Here is a 13,629-nt window from a genome sequence, read left to right as displayed (position 1 = left end):
GACCGCATTTTACCAGCTTCTTTACAAGAATATCATGGGGCACCTTGTCAAATGCCTTGCTGAAATCAAGGTAGGCTACATCCACTGCGTCCCCTTCATCTACCAGGCTTGTAATTCTGTCAAAAAACGAGATCAGGTTAGTCTGACATGACTTATTTTTCAGAAATCCATGCTGACTATTGGTGATCACAGCATTCCTTTCTAGGTGCTCACAGACTGTTTGCTTAATGATCTGCTCCAGAATCTTCCCTGCTATTGATGTCAGACTGACTGGGCGGTAATTATTTGGGTCCTCTCTTTTCCCCTTTTTGAAAATAGGGACAACATTTGCCCTCTTCCAGTCTGCCGGGACTTTGCCTGTTCTCCAGGAATTCTCAAAGATGACTGCCAGTGGTTCTGAGATCACATCTGCCAGTTCTTTTAATACTCTTGGATGCAGTTCATCTGGCCCTGGAGACTTGAATACATCTAAACTAGCCAAATATTCTTGTACTATCTCCTTAGTTATTCTGGGCTGTGTTTCCTTTGCTGAATCATTTGCTCCAAATTCTTCAGGTCGGGCATTGTTTTCTTTATCGGAGAAGACTGAGGCAAAGAAGGCATTGAGGAGTCCAGCCCTTTCTGTGTCCCCTGTTTGCATTTCACCATCTTCTCCTCTGAGTGACCCCACTGTTTCTTTGTTCTTCCTTTTGCTACGAACATACCCATAAAAGCCTTTTTTGTTGCTTTTAACCTCTCTAGCAAGCCTGAGTTCATTCTGTGCTTTAGGTTTTCTGACTTTGTGTCTACACGTGCTGGCTATTTGTTTGAATTTCTCTTTGGTGGTTTCCCCCCTTTTCCATTTTTTGTACACATCCTTTTTAATCTTAATTCAGTTAAAAGTTCTTTAGATAGCCACCCTGGCTTCTTTAGGCACCTTCCATGTTTCCGTCTCATTGGTATTGCCTGATGTTGTGCTTTTACTATCTCCCTCTTAACAAACTCCCAGCCATCATGAACTCCCTTTCCTTTAAGTATTGCTGTCCATGGGATCTCACCCAGCACTTCCCTAAGTTTTATGAAGTCGGCTTTCTTAAAGTCAAGAAATTGAGTCCTAGTATGCTTGGCTGCTCCTTTCCGCTGTATAGTAAACTTCAGAAGAGCATGATCACTCGCGCCTAATGATCCATCCACATCTACCCCACTAACCAGGTCATCAACACTGGTTAGGACCAGATCTAAAATGGCTGTTCCTCTTGTTGCTTCTCCCACTTTCTGGACAATTAAGTTGTCTGCAAGGCCAGTGAGGAATCTGTTTGACCTTATGCTCTTGGCTGAATTTGACATCCAACAAATATCCGGGTAATTGAAGTCCCCCATTACTACTATCTCCCTTCCTTTTGCATGCTTGGCCATCTGTTCCAGGAAGGCATCATCTATGTCCTCCGTTTGGCTTGGGGATCTATAGTAAACTCCCACAATGAGGTCTCTGTTATTCTTCTCTCCCTTAATTTTGACCCAAATGCTCTCACTTTGGCTTTGAGGTTCTAAATCTTGGATTTCTTCACAGGTATACACATCCCTGACATATAACACCACTCCTCCTCCTTTCTTGTCTGGTCTGTTTCTCTGAAATAGATTGTATCCCCCCATTATTACATTCCAATCGTGGGAGTTATCCCACCAGGTTTCAGTGATGCCTATTATGTCATATTTAGTTTGCTGTACCAAGAGCTCAAGCTCATCTTGTTTATTTCCCATGCTTTGCGCATTAGTGTACAGACATTGAAGTCCATTAATCATTCCCCCGTGTCTCTTATTTAAGGATTTTTTCCTCCCACCACTAGGTCCGCGTGCTGTTTGCTCCATTTGGTCTATGACATTTGGATGATCATCTTCATTAATTGATAGACTCCTACCTTCAGGAGCACTGTCTCCCTCCCCCACATTAGTCAGTTTAAAGCCCTCCTGATGAGGTTTCTGAGGTTTTTGGCAAAAACATTTCTCCCAACCGTTGTGAGGTGCAGCCCATCACTTGCCAGAAGTCCATCTTCAAGAAACTGCAGTCCGTGATCTAAGAATCCAAACCGTTCCTGTTTACACCATTTGCGAAGCCAGCTGTTCACTTCCACTATTTTTCCCTCTCTCCCTGGGTCACGTCGTTCAACTGGGAGGACAGATGAGATGACAATTTGTGCATTTAGTTGCTTCAATTTCCTGCCGAGAGCCTCGTAGTCTCTTTTGATCTTCTGGAGGCTATTGCTTGCAGTGTCATTGGTTCCCACATGAACCAAGAGGAAGGGGTATTTGTCAGTGGGTTTTATGATTCCTTGCAGTCGTTCAGTTACATCTTGGATCTTAGCCCCAGGGAGACAGCACACTTCCCTAGACATCTTGTCAGGCCCACAGATCACTGCTTCTGTTCCCCTCAGTAGGGAATCCCCTATCACCACTACACGCCTCCTATTAGGTTTGGTCGGGGTTCTTCCGTGAGCTGTCCGTTCCAAGGTCGCCTGCACATTCCCTGAGGACTGACTTTGCTGCTCGTCTTCATATACCTGATCGACTGTAATGAGGGAGAGATCCTCAAATGGAGTCTGCTCTTCGTCTTCCATGCTAGGGGAGAGGACCTCAAAGCGATTGTGTATTTCTAAACAATCAGAGTGAACTCTGGGCCTCCTACTTCTTTGAGTCACGTTTCTCCATATATCTGGCTCCTGTGTTGATGAACTAGCCTCCTTCTCAGGGGAGTCCCCTGTCTCCTCCTTGGTGGGGACGGTGTGCTCTGTTGCTTCCAAGAAGAGCTCCAGCTCTCTAATTCTTTGGAGCGTAGCTACACGTTCCTCCAGTTGCTGGACTTTGTCTTTTAAAAGGGCAATCAACATGCAATTGCTTCAGGTAAAGCTGCCTGCAACCTTTGGCAAGATGGCAAACATTGCGCAGGAATCGCAGGCGACTGCACCTGTTCCCTCCCCTTCCATCTTGAGATCGTGTCGTTGGGGGTGGCTACAGAGGTCCTCCATCATAAAAAGCGTGAAGACAGGACAAATAACTTCCCCCACAAAAAAAACCTAGGTCTCCCCCAACAAACGTTTGAGACTAGCTCCCCTAAATCTAAAAGATGGGTATAACTGCCCTGCAAACTCTGATAAGCTCCTCCCACAGCTAATCCCCTGCCTCAACAGGAACCCTGCCCCCTCTGACCTTTACACAGGGAAAACAGCTAATCAGCCACAAAGAAACACACACACACAAGAAAACCCTTTTTTCCTCCTTCTTCAACTGCTGCCCTGCAAACTCTGATAAGCTCCTCCCACAGCTAATCCCCTGCCTCAACAGGAACCCTGCCCCCTCTGACCTTTACACAGGGAAAACAGCTAATCAGCCACAAAGAAACACACACACACAAGAAAACCCTTTTTGCTCCTTCTTCAACTGCTGCCCTGCAAACTCTGATGTGGGTATCCCTTGCTGATTCTAGTATCTGTCCGGTCAGGACCAGACCCGGAGGCAGGTATTTAATAAATCCATATCCATTAGCTTGCAGAGGGAATTTATATCCTGTAATTTCTGTTTGAAATATTTGTTTACCTACTTTTCTTTCATGTTGTAATCAGTCCATTTTCTTCAACATTGCTCTGCCTTTGAAAACTCATTTATAAGTACGCCACAACTTCTCCATTTTGTCTCTCCAAAACCGAAAGCCCCCCAGGGTCTGGCCACGGCTCCTGGCTTACTTCCAGCGTTTATCTCCTCTGATACTTTCAAACTTTCTAACGATCTGGTGTCTCGCCAAAACCATAATAAATCAGAATTAGAGCTCTCTTTGGTAGGCAATGTCACAAATCACCACAGTACTTCACACAGTCTATTCTTTCAAGTACTCTGTAAATAAAATTATAGGTTTTTGTTGAATCCCTCTTGCATTCCATATATAGTTGTAGTCCATTCAGTGCAGGCTTGCCGAATCATAGCACAGCAAATATAATGTAAATATAATGTAAAAAGAGAACAAAGGCTCCTCTTCACTTACATAGCATTACAGTTACAATAACGAGAGTCCTCTCCAGATCAAAACCTTGGCATTCAGTGGCTGATTCATTTAGCAGGTTATCTTTCTCCTTCATCCAGAACACATCTGTTTCTTAAATCCAAATTGAGATCTGTTTTAAAAGAAACAGAAGTACCATATTTTTCGCTCTATAGGATGCACCCGACCATAGGGTGCACCTAGTTTTTAGAGGAGGAAAACAAGAAAAAATATTCTGAATCAAATGTTCCATAAACTACTGTATTTAATAAACAACCGGTGTATAATAATAATAATAATTTATTATTTGTACCCCGCCCATCTGGCTGGGTTTCCCCAGCCACTCTGGGCGGCTTCCACAGAAACCAAAAAACACTAAAATATCATACATTAAAAGCTTCCCTGAATAGGGCCGCCTTAAGATGTCTTCTGAATGTCAGGTAGTTGTCCATCACCTTGACATCCGATGGGAGGGCATTCCACAGGGCGGGCGCCACCACCAAAAAGGCCCTCTGCCTGGTTCCCTGTAGCTTCGCTTCTCGCAATGAGGGAACCGCCAGAAGGCCCTCGGCGCTGGACCTCAGTGTCCGGGCAGAACGATGGGGGTGGAGACGCTCCTTCAGGTATACTGGGCCGAAGCCGTTTAGGGCTTTAAAGGTCAACACCAGCACTTTGAATTGTGCTCGGAAACGTACTGGGAGCCAATGTAGGTCTTTCAAGACCGGTGTTATGTGGTCTCGGCGGCTGCCCCCAGTCACCAGTCTAGCTGCCGCATTCTGGATTAGCTGTAGTTTCCGAGTCACCTTCAAAGGTAGCCCCACGTAGAGCGCATTGCAGTAGTCCAAGCGGGAGATAACTAGAGCATGCACCACTCTGGCCAGACAGTCAGCGGGCAGGTAGGGTCTCAGCCTGCGTACCAGGTGGAGTTGGTAGACAGCTGCCCTGGATACAGAATTGACCTGCGCCTCCATGGACAGCTGTGAGTCCAAAATGACTCCCAGGCTACGCACTTGGTCCATCAGGGGCGCAGTTACCCTATTCAGGACCAGGGAGTCCTCCACACCAGCCCGCCCCCTGTCCCCCAAAAACAGTACTTCTGTCTTGTCAGGATTCAACTTCAATCCATTAGCCGCCATCCATCCTCCAACCGCCTCCAGGCACTCACACAGGACCTTCACCGCCTTCACTGGTTCTGATTTGAAAGAAAGGTAGAGCTGGGTATCATCTGCATATTGATGGACACCCAGTCCAAACCCCCTGATGATCTCTCCCAGCAGCTTCATATAGATGTTAAAAAGCATGGGGGAGAGGACGGAACCCTGAGGCACCCCACAAGTGAGAGCCCAAGGGTCTGAACACTCATCCCCCACCACCACTTTCTGAACACGGCCCAGGAGAAAGGAGCGAAACCACTGTATAACAGTGCCCCCAGCTCCCAACCCCTCTAGACGGTCCAGAAGGATGTTATGGTCGATTGTATCAAAGGCCGCTGAGAGATCCAGCAGAACTAGGAAACAACTCTCACCTTTGTCCCTAGCTCGCCGGAGATCATCAACCAGTGTGACCAAGGCAGTTTCAGTCCCATGATGAGGCCTGAACCCTGATTGGAAGGGATCCAAATGGTCCGCATCCTCCAGGCGTGCCTGGAGTTGTTCAGCAACCACACGCTCAATCACCTTGCCCAAGAATGGAAGATTTGAGACTGGGCGATAGTTGGCCATACTGGCCGGGTCTAAAGATGGTTTTTTAAGAAGCGGTTTAATGACCGCCTCTTTCAGCGGATCTGGGAATGTTCCCTCACAGAGGGAAGCATTCACCACCCCGCAGAGCCCATCGCCCAGCCCTTCCCGGCTAGCTTTTATAAGCCAGGATGGGCAAGGATCAAGGAGACAGGTGGTTGGTTTCACTCGTCCAAGCAGCCTGTCCACATCCTCGGGGGTAACGGATTGAAATTGATTCCATGCAACTTGACCAGACAGGGCTCTAGCACTCTCCCGCCCCAGCCCTGCTCCCACGGTGGTGTCTAGCTCCTTCCGAATATGAGTGATTTTATCTGCAAAAAACTTTGCAAAATCGTTGCAGGAGATCTTGGGGTCTTTACAAGGCCCCGGTGGTAAAGGTGGTTCCGTTAAATTGCGGACCACCTGAAAGAGTCTCCTGCTACTATTTTCTGCAGATGCAATAGAGGCGGTGAAGAAAGTCTTCTTCGCCGTCGCTATCGCCACTTGGTAGGCTCGACGTTGAGCTCTAACCTGTGTCCGGTCAGATTCGGAGTGAGTTTTCTGCCACCGACGCTCTAGCCGTCTCAGCGATTGTTTCATCGCCCTCAGCTCCGAAGAAAACCACGGGGCTGTCCGGGCTCCATGCAATCGGAGAGGGCGCTTCGGAGCCAGACAGTCGATAGCCCTGGTTAACTCCGCATTCCAGCGGGCCACCAGGGAATCAGCTGAAAGGCCATCAACATGGGATAAAGCATCCCCTACCACTCTCTGGAAACCATTTGGATCCATTAAGTGGCGGGGGCGGACCATCCGAATTGGTCCCACCTCCCTGCAGAGGGGAAGGGTCGCGGAGAAGTCCAGTTGCACCAGGAAGTGATCTGACCATGGCACTTCTTTGGTTTCATTTTTACTTAGTGTCAGATCACCCACGTCGCTAGAGGTGAATACCAGGTCTAAGGCATGTCCATGACTATGAGTTGGGCCCAACTTATTCAGGGACAGCCCCATGGAGGCCATGCTTTCCACGAAGTCCCGAGCGGCCCCTTGTAAGGTCGTGTCGGCGTGAATGTTAAAATCCCCTAGGACAACCAAACTAGGTGTCTCCAGGAGAACATCCGCCACGACCTGAAGCAGCTCGGACAGGGAATCCTTGGTGCAGCGGGGAGGTTGGTACACCAAAAGGAATCCTGTACTGCCCCTATTGCCCAACTTCCAGAACATGCACTCAGAAAACTGGGTCTTCCCAGTAGGACGCCTGATGCAAACTAATGACTTCCTAAAAATCACTGCAACCCCCCCTCCCCGCCCACATGACCTGGGTTGCTGTGCGTAAGAGAAACCTGGTGGGCAAGCGGCAGCAAGGACAGGCCCATCTGCCTCATTCAACCAGGTCTCTGTCACACAAGCCAGGTCAAATCCTCCATCCACAATCAGGTCGTGGATGGCAGTGGTTTTATTCATCAGAATATGTATCAGAATCATATTACAGCCATGTAAAGTGAACAGCAGTCAACAATGGCATTAAGAACCATCATCACTGTCAGGAGTGTCAGCTCATCAGCAAGGGGCGCCGTCGCTGTAAGAGCCTTTTTGGCACTGATTGTCACCAAATTATTGTGCCCATGCCTTTGGAACAGTGGGAAACTGCTCTCTCCACTAGCATGGATTTGCAGTGTGCTTTAGCCGATTTTGTTGGCCAAGTGGATTGTCATATCCCAGCTGACACTCGCCTGCAAATGAGCAAGCAACTTTCCCTGTCTTTTTTTTTTCCATATTGTCTCCTGTTCCTTTGGACGCCTTGACTGTCTTTACTGATGGAGCTCCTTCCAGGGGAGTGGTTGCTTGGCAACAAAATGAGGAGTGGCACAGCCTCTACACTCTCCCACAAAAGTCTGCTCAGTGTTCTGAGTTGGCAGCTGCTGTAAAAGCTCTGCATCATTTTTCCTCAGAACCAATTAACTTAATAGTGGACAGTCTATATGTTGCAAATGTCATAACTCGTCTACAAGGCAGTTATGTAAGTCCTTTATTAGATGACAACTTGTTGAGTCTTTTCTTGTCTTTACAATTGCTTCTTTCTAATCGTTCCCATCCACTTTTTGTGGTACACATACGTTCTCACCAACCATTTCCAGGTTTTATTTCTGATGGAAATGCAAAAGCAGATTCTTTGCTTAAGGTTTTACCTGTTTCCCCTATTGAAAGTCATGCCTTTCATCATCAGAATGCAAAAGCTCTAAGCTGCCAGTTCCAAATACCATTGGAAGCGGTGCGTGAAATTATCCAGCAATGTCCTCAATGCTCTAATCAGATTGGCCATCCCAGCCCTGGTGTAAATCCCCGCGGGCTGGAAGCAAACTAATTGTGGCAAATGGATGCAACTCATTTTGCCCCCTTTTCGCCTTGGAAGTTTTTACACGTTTGCATTGATACGTTCTCAGGCTTCATTTGGGCCACCCCTCAAAGAGGTGAGCAGGTTAAGCATGTTTGCAATCATCTTGTTCGTACCATGTCAGTTATGGGCAAGCCTCATTCTCTAAAAACTGACAATGCTCCAGCGTATTGTGCAAAAGGCTTTGCTCAATTTTGTGAAACTTGGAATATTCATCATTTATTTGATATCCCCTACAATTCTCAAGGCCAAGCGATTATTGAACGGGCTCATCGGACCTTGAAATGCTCTCTGCATCGTCAGGAAAGAAAGGCCGGGGTTCCAGCCTCACTTTCAGAAAAGGAAGGCTGGCTGGCTAGTGTACTTTTTACTCTCAATCATTTAAATCTTTCCATACAAGACCATCAATCCTTTACTCGCCTTCAGAAGCATTTCCAGCAGAAGGAAATTCTTCCAGCCCCCCTGGTTCGCTATAAAATATTACCCTCCAACGCATGGAGTGAACCAGTAAAACTGATTACCTGGGGAAAGGGTTACGCTGCAGTTTCTACTCCACAGGGTGCTCGCTGGGTTCCTGCACGCTGTATCCAGCTATATCATGGCGTGGCGGCAGACTCTTCCGGATCCAATACCGCAGTTCGACCGTCAACTCCAGATCGCCCAGGATGCTGCGTCCAGCCCCCCCAGGACTCGTAAACGCGGAAATCGCAATGCCCCGGTGACGTGGGGCCAAATTAAATCACTCTCTCTTCAAGCTGAACAGTTTAGAAGGGAACAGCAGCTGGAAGCAAGCCCTGCTAATCTGCTTCTCTCCCTCATCATGTGTCTTAATATGAATTCCATGATAATCCTCATTTTCAGTGTTTTATTTTTGCCTCTTTCTGCTTCCGCTTTTCCTAGCGGTGCTTCCACACCAACAAATGTGTGGGAATCTTTTGCAAAGACCCTTAATGTTTCTTCCTTTTGCCTCACCCAGCAGGTACCCATAGGTGAAATCCTTGGCTCTTGCCTCATCCCTGTTTGCCATGATCCCTTTGACATACAAAATGATACCTGGTTTTTTTCATCCTTACCCAAAAATGATTCTCTCCGCACCCTTGGTTACTCTGTTTATTATGTCTGGGGTGACCAGGTGCGCCAACGCCCACCTTTGGCTATTGACTTATCAACCCCATATGTGGCTTCCTTTAATGTTACTTGTGCCCGTATGGTGAATTGTACAAAAACCAACTGCGTGAAAATGAGCAAGGATAATTTCAATTGCTCTGATTATGTAAATATTTCATATGTATATAAATACACAGAACTCCCTGCAGGGTGGTTTTGGTCGTGTCCTGGCTATACATTTAATTATATTCCTGCAAATATTAGCCACGGTACACCTTGTTGTTTAAGCCGTTTGTCTATCATATTACCCGAAAAGCATCATTTGTCCCGCCCTCGATATCGCCGCAATATTGAACTGTCTAATGATTGTGATGATCTTGTTTCTCTTCCCAGTAAGTCTGAATACATCTCTTTAGCTGTTTCTCTCCTAGGAGTTCCAGGATTAGCTGTACGCAATAGTAGAAACATTAACTCTTTAGCTTGTTCTGCAGCAAAAGCCCTGAATTTTACTTCTAGAGCGCTTCATCTTCTCAATGTGGAACAGAGCCAACTTCAACATGGTTTTCTTAAGAACCGCGCAGCTATTGATTATCTACTGATGCTTCATCATTATGGCTGTGAGCAAGTCGCCGAAATGTGCTGTTTTAATATCACAGACAATTCTAAAGCCGCTCAAACCCAAATTTCTCATTTACAAAATCTTACACATCACATTAAACAAGATGTCGGATTTTCTGGCTTTTGGGATTCTTTTACCCACTGGCTCACCGCTTGGTTGCCAAATTTTCCTTGGCTTCGTTCTCTTTTCCAATATGCCATTATCATTGTATGTATATTAATTTTGTTGTGTTGCTTTCTCCAATGCGTTCCTAGCCTTATGAATCTTTTCTCTCCCCCACAACCACCCAATAAAATCCTTGCTGCCTACTTTGCGAAATGGCAACTCCACCAGTAAACCTAAGGTGAGATGTGGACGGGCTTATTTTCAGCATGTGTTGGCAGACCACGTATGCGGAAATGTTTTTGTCCCATCAAACCTGGCAAACTTTTTTGGGCATTTGCTGGCACACCACTAATCCCGAAGATTTTTTGCCTTATTTACCAGGTTGCCTTACTTCGCATATAAGAAAAAAAAGGGGGAGATGAATGGAAGTCTTTTGAACATAAACTGTTGTATCATGGGAAACCTTGCTTCTGCTTCTTCCTATTGCATTCTGGGAAATCTCATTTATAACCTTTTCTCTACTTGTTACTAAGTATGCAACTTACCAAGGCCACATACCAAAGATCTCTCCTCATTGTGCACAGGTCAAAAAGTTCATGTTTACCCATTCCCAATTATATTCTTTATGTTATCCTAAATCATTAGTAATTGCTTTAAGTCATACTATAATCAATCTCTAGTTTTAATTTGATAAGGAGCTGTCATAAGTGTCTGAGCTCAAGTTCTTTCTTACCCTTTGATGTATTGAAGATTAATATACTTATTTAATCCCTCCTTGTAATTATACTAACCAATAAGAGATGAGTTTCTTTGTCTTCGTAACAACCAATCAGCAATTAGCACACCCATTGCAATGCTTGTTAATATTCAATAAAAGAACAGCTCCCAGGTCTCACCTGGCAGAGCTGCTTTACACCTTCTGTCTGTTTGTCTGACTCTCATTTTCCTACAAGTTAAAAAGAAAAATATGAAAGGAAATTGGCTGACTTACAATTCGTTATTAATACAAGATGGTAATCAAATAAAATTAAAGAGATATGACGAAATAAAAGATCAATTATCAGGATGGCTAGAATACCACCAGCTCTTTGAGACATTTAAGCAAGATAAAAAAATGCATTTAACAACGAGCCCTCAAAATTAGAAAAAGAATTGTTAAAGAACAATACCAAAATTATTTTCAGAATGTACCGACTCCTCCTTGACCGGGAAGTCAAGGAGGAGGAGGTGAAGGCGGTAATGATTAAATGGGCACAAGACATCGGACGCACCATTATGATGAGTGAATGGGAAACTCTTTGGAAAACTAGCATGAATGACAATGCAGTTCAGGTGGTACCTTACACCATCCAAACTCTCCAAGATGTATAAAAATATTTCAGACAAATTTTGGCAGTGTGGAGAAACAAAAGGAGATATGTACCATATGTGGTGGACATGCCAAAAAATTAAAGAGTTCTGGAACCTCATCTATGATGAGATGAAAAAGATCTTTAAATTAACATTTGCAAAGAAGCCCGAAGCATTTCTACTTGGAATTTTAGGCAATGATATCCCCAAAAATATAAGAGAAATTTTTTTATATGCAATAGCCGCTGCCTGGTTATTAATTGCATCGAACTGGAAAGGGGGGAAATTACCAACAGTAAGGGAATGGGATGCGGGTGGCGCTGTGGGTTAAACCACTGAGCCTAGGACTTGCTGATCAGAAGGTCGGCGGTTTGAATCCCCGCGATGGGGTGAGCTCCCGTTGCTCGGTCCCTGCTCCTGCCAACCTAGTAGTTCGAAAGCATGTCAAAGTGCAAGTAGATAAATAGGTACCGCTCCGGCGGGAAGGTAAACGGCGTTTCCGTGCGCTGCTCTGGTTCGCCAGAAGCGGCTTAGTCATGCTGGCCACATGACCCAGAAGCTGTACGCCGGCTCCCTCGGCCAGTAGAGCAAGATGAGCGCCGCAACCCCAGAGTCGGTCACGACTGGACCTAATGGTCAGGGGTCCCTTTACCTTTACCTAAGGGAATGGCAGAATAAGTTATTAGACTATGCAGAATTGGCTCAGTTGACAGAGAGATTAAGGGGAAATACAAAACAATCATTCACTCAAAAATGGGATATGTTCAAGAAATACCTGCAAAAATATATAACAGCAACATAACATCTATGGCAGCGTTTGTGTAAATTAAATATTACGGTACTACCGTAGTTTTTGCTCCATAACCCGCATTCCCCCCCCCCCCTAGAAAGTAAGGGGAAATGTCGAGATCCGAAGACCAACATAAAGGACTACCAACAAAACCGGCGGAGAGGGACTGAAAGAGATTTGAAGGCCTCGGATGTGAGGAATCCAGGCTAAGAACTGTTACTGTGGACCAGTACTTGGGAAGGGACGGAAACCGGGGATGGGAGGGGGGGAAAACAGAATTTTAAAAATACTTACGACTTTTGGGTCTAGTCAACACGTTTTATGTTTAATAAAAAATGGGAAATCGATGGAAGGAAATTTGAGTCCAACTTAGGAAAGAACTTAATTTTTTTAATAAAAGATGTAATATTAACATGGTAAGGAGGGAAAACAATAACTTGCTGACATAATTATGGGAATTGGGATGTATGAAGGGGGGGTGGGGGGAAGTCAAGGACCAAAGTTAAGAAAGTAAGATGTTTGAAATTATACATGTTTTCTGTCTTTGTCTTTTATGTGTGTGTTTTGTCTTATAAAATGTGAAAAACCAATAAAAATTTTATTTAAAAAAATAGAAAGTAAGGGGAAATGTCTGTGCGTGTTACGGAGCAAATGCTTCCCTCCTCCGTGGCTCGCTTTGAAACAGCAAAGCGGGAGAAGAGCCGCTGAATGGGGAGGAGAGAGGGACAGAGAGCCTGCTTCTTTAAAGGAGCAAAGCGGGAGAGGAGAGGTTGTCTCCTTTAAAGCAAGCAGGCTCTCTGTCCCTCCTCCCCACTCAGCTCGCTAAATAGCAGCAAAGTTTTTCAGCTCGCTAAGCTGGGGGGGGGGGATGAGCCGGGGAGGAGGGAGAGAAGCAGAGCCTGCTTGCTTTAAAGGAGCAAAGTGGGAGAGGGGAGGAGCCTTCTCCCCTTATACCCCTCTTCTGCGTTATTAGCAGCATCCTTCTCCACACACTCCACGCGTGCTCCTTGTCCCTTGAGTGCTTTTCCTTCCCTCCCCACTTAAAACGTGGTTACAAAGCACAGATCCACATGGATCCTCAGGATTTTTGCACTGGGTCACCCCAAATTCACCGTCAGATCACATAGCATGTCCATGGCTACAGTTTGCACCAAAAAAATCACGCACCCACTGTTGCAAAAATGTGGTTACAAACATGGATCCACATGGATCCTCAGGATTTTTGCATTGGGCTACCCCAAACTCACCGTCAGATCACATGTCTGTGGCCACAGCATGAACCACAAAAATCATACATCCACTGTTTCATTTAGAATATTTTTTTTCTTGTTTTCCTACTCTAAAAACTACGTGCGTGTTATGGTCGGGTGCGTGTTATCAAGCGAAAAATACGGTATATGTTATAAGAAAGTACTAGAAACTATAGTAAGAGTAAGGTAAGAAGTATAAGTACATTCAGTGTCGTAAATGTAACTTACATCGGGAAATGACAGGAAGTCTGGGTTTTGGGTTTTTTAATAACTTATTCAAAATTAA

Source organism: Podarcis bocagei (assembly GCF_964188305.1).
Source record: "Podarcis bocagei genome assembly, chromosome: W".
In the NCBI taxonomy this organism is placed as follows: Eukaryota; Metazoa; Chordata; class Lepidosauria; order Squamata; family Lacertidae; genus Podarcis; species Podarcis bocagei.
The sequence above is the reverse complement of the archived record's forward strand: the minus strand, read 5'-3'. Positions refer to the sequence as shown.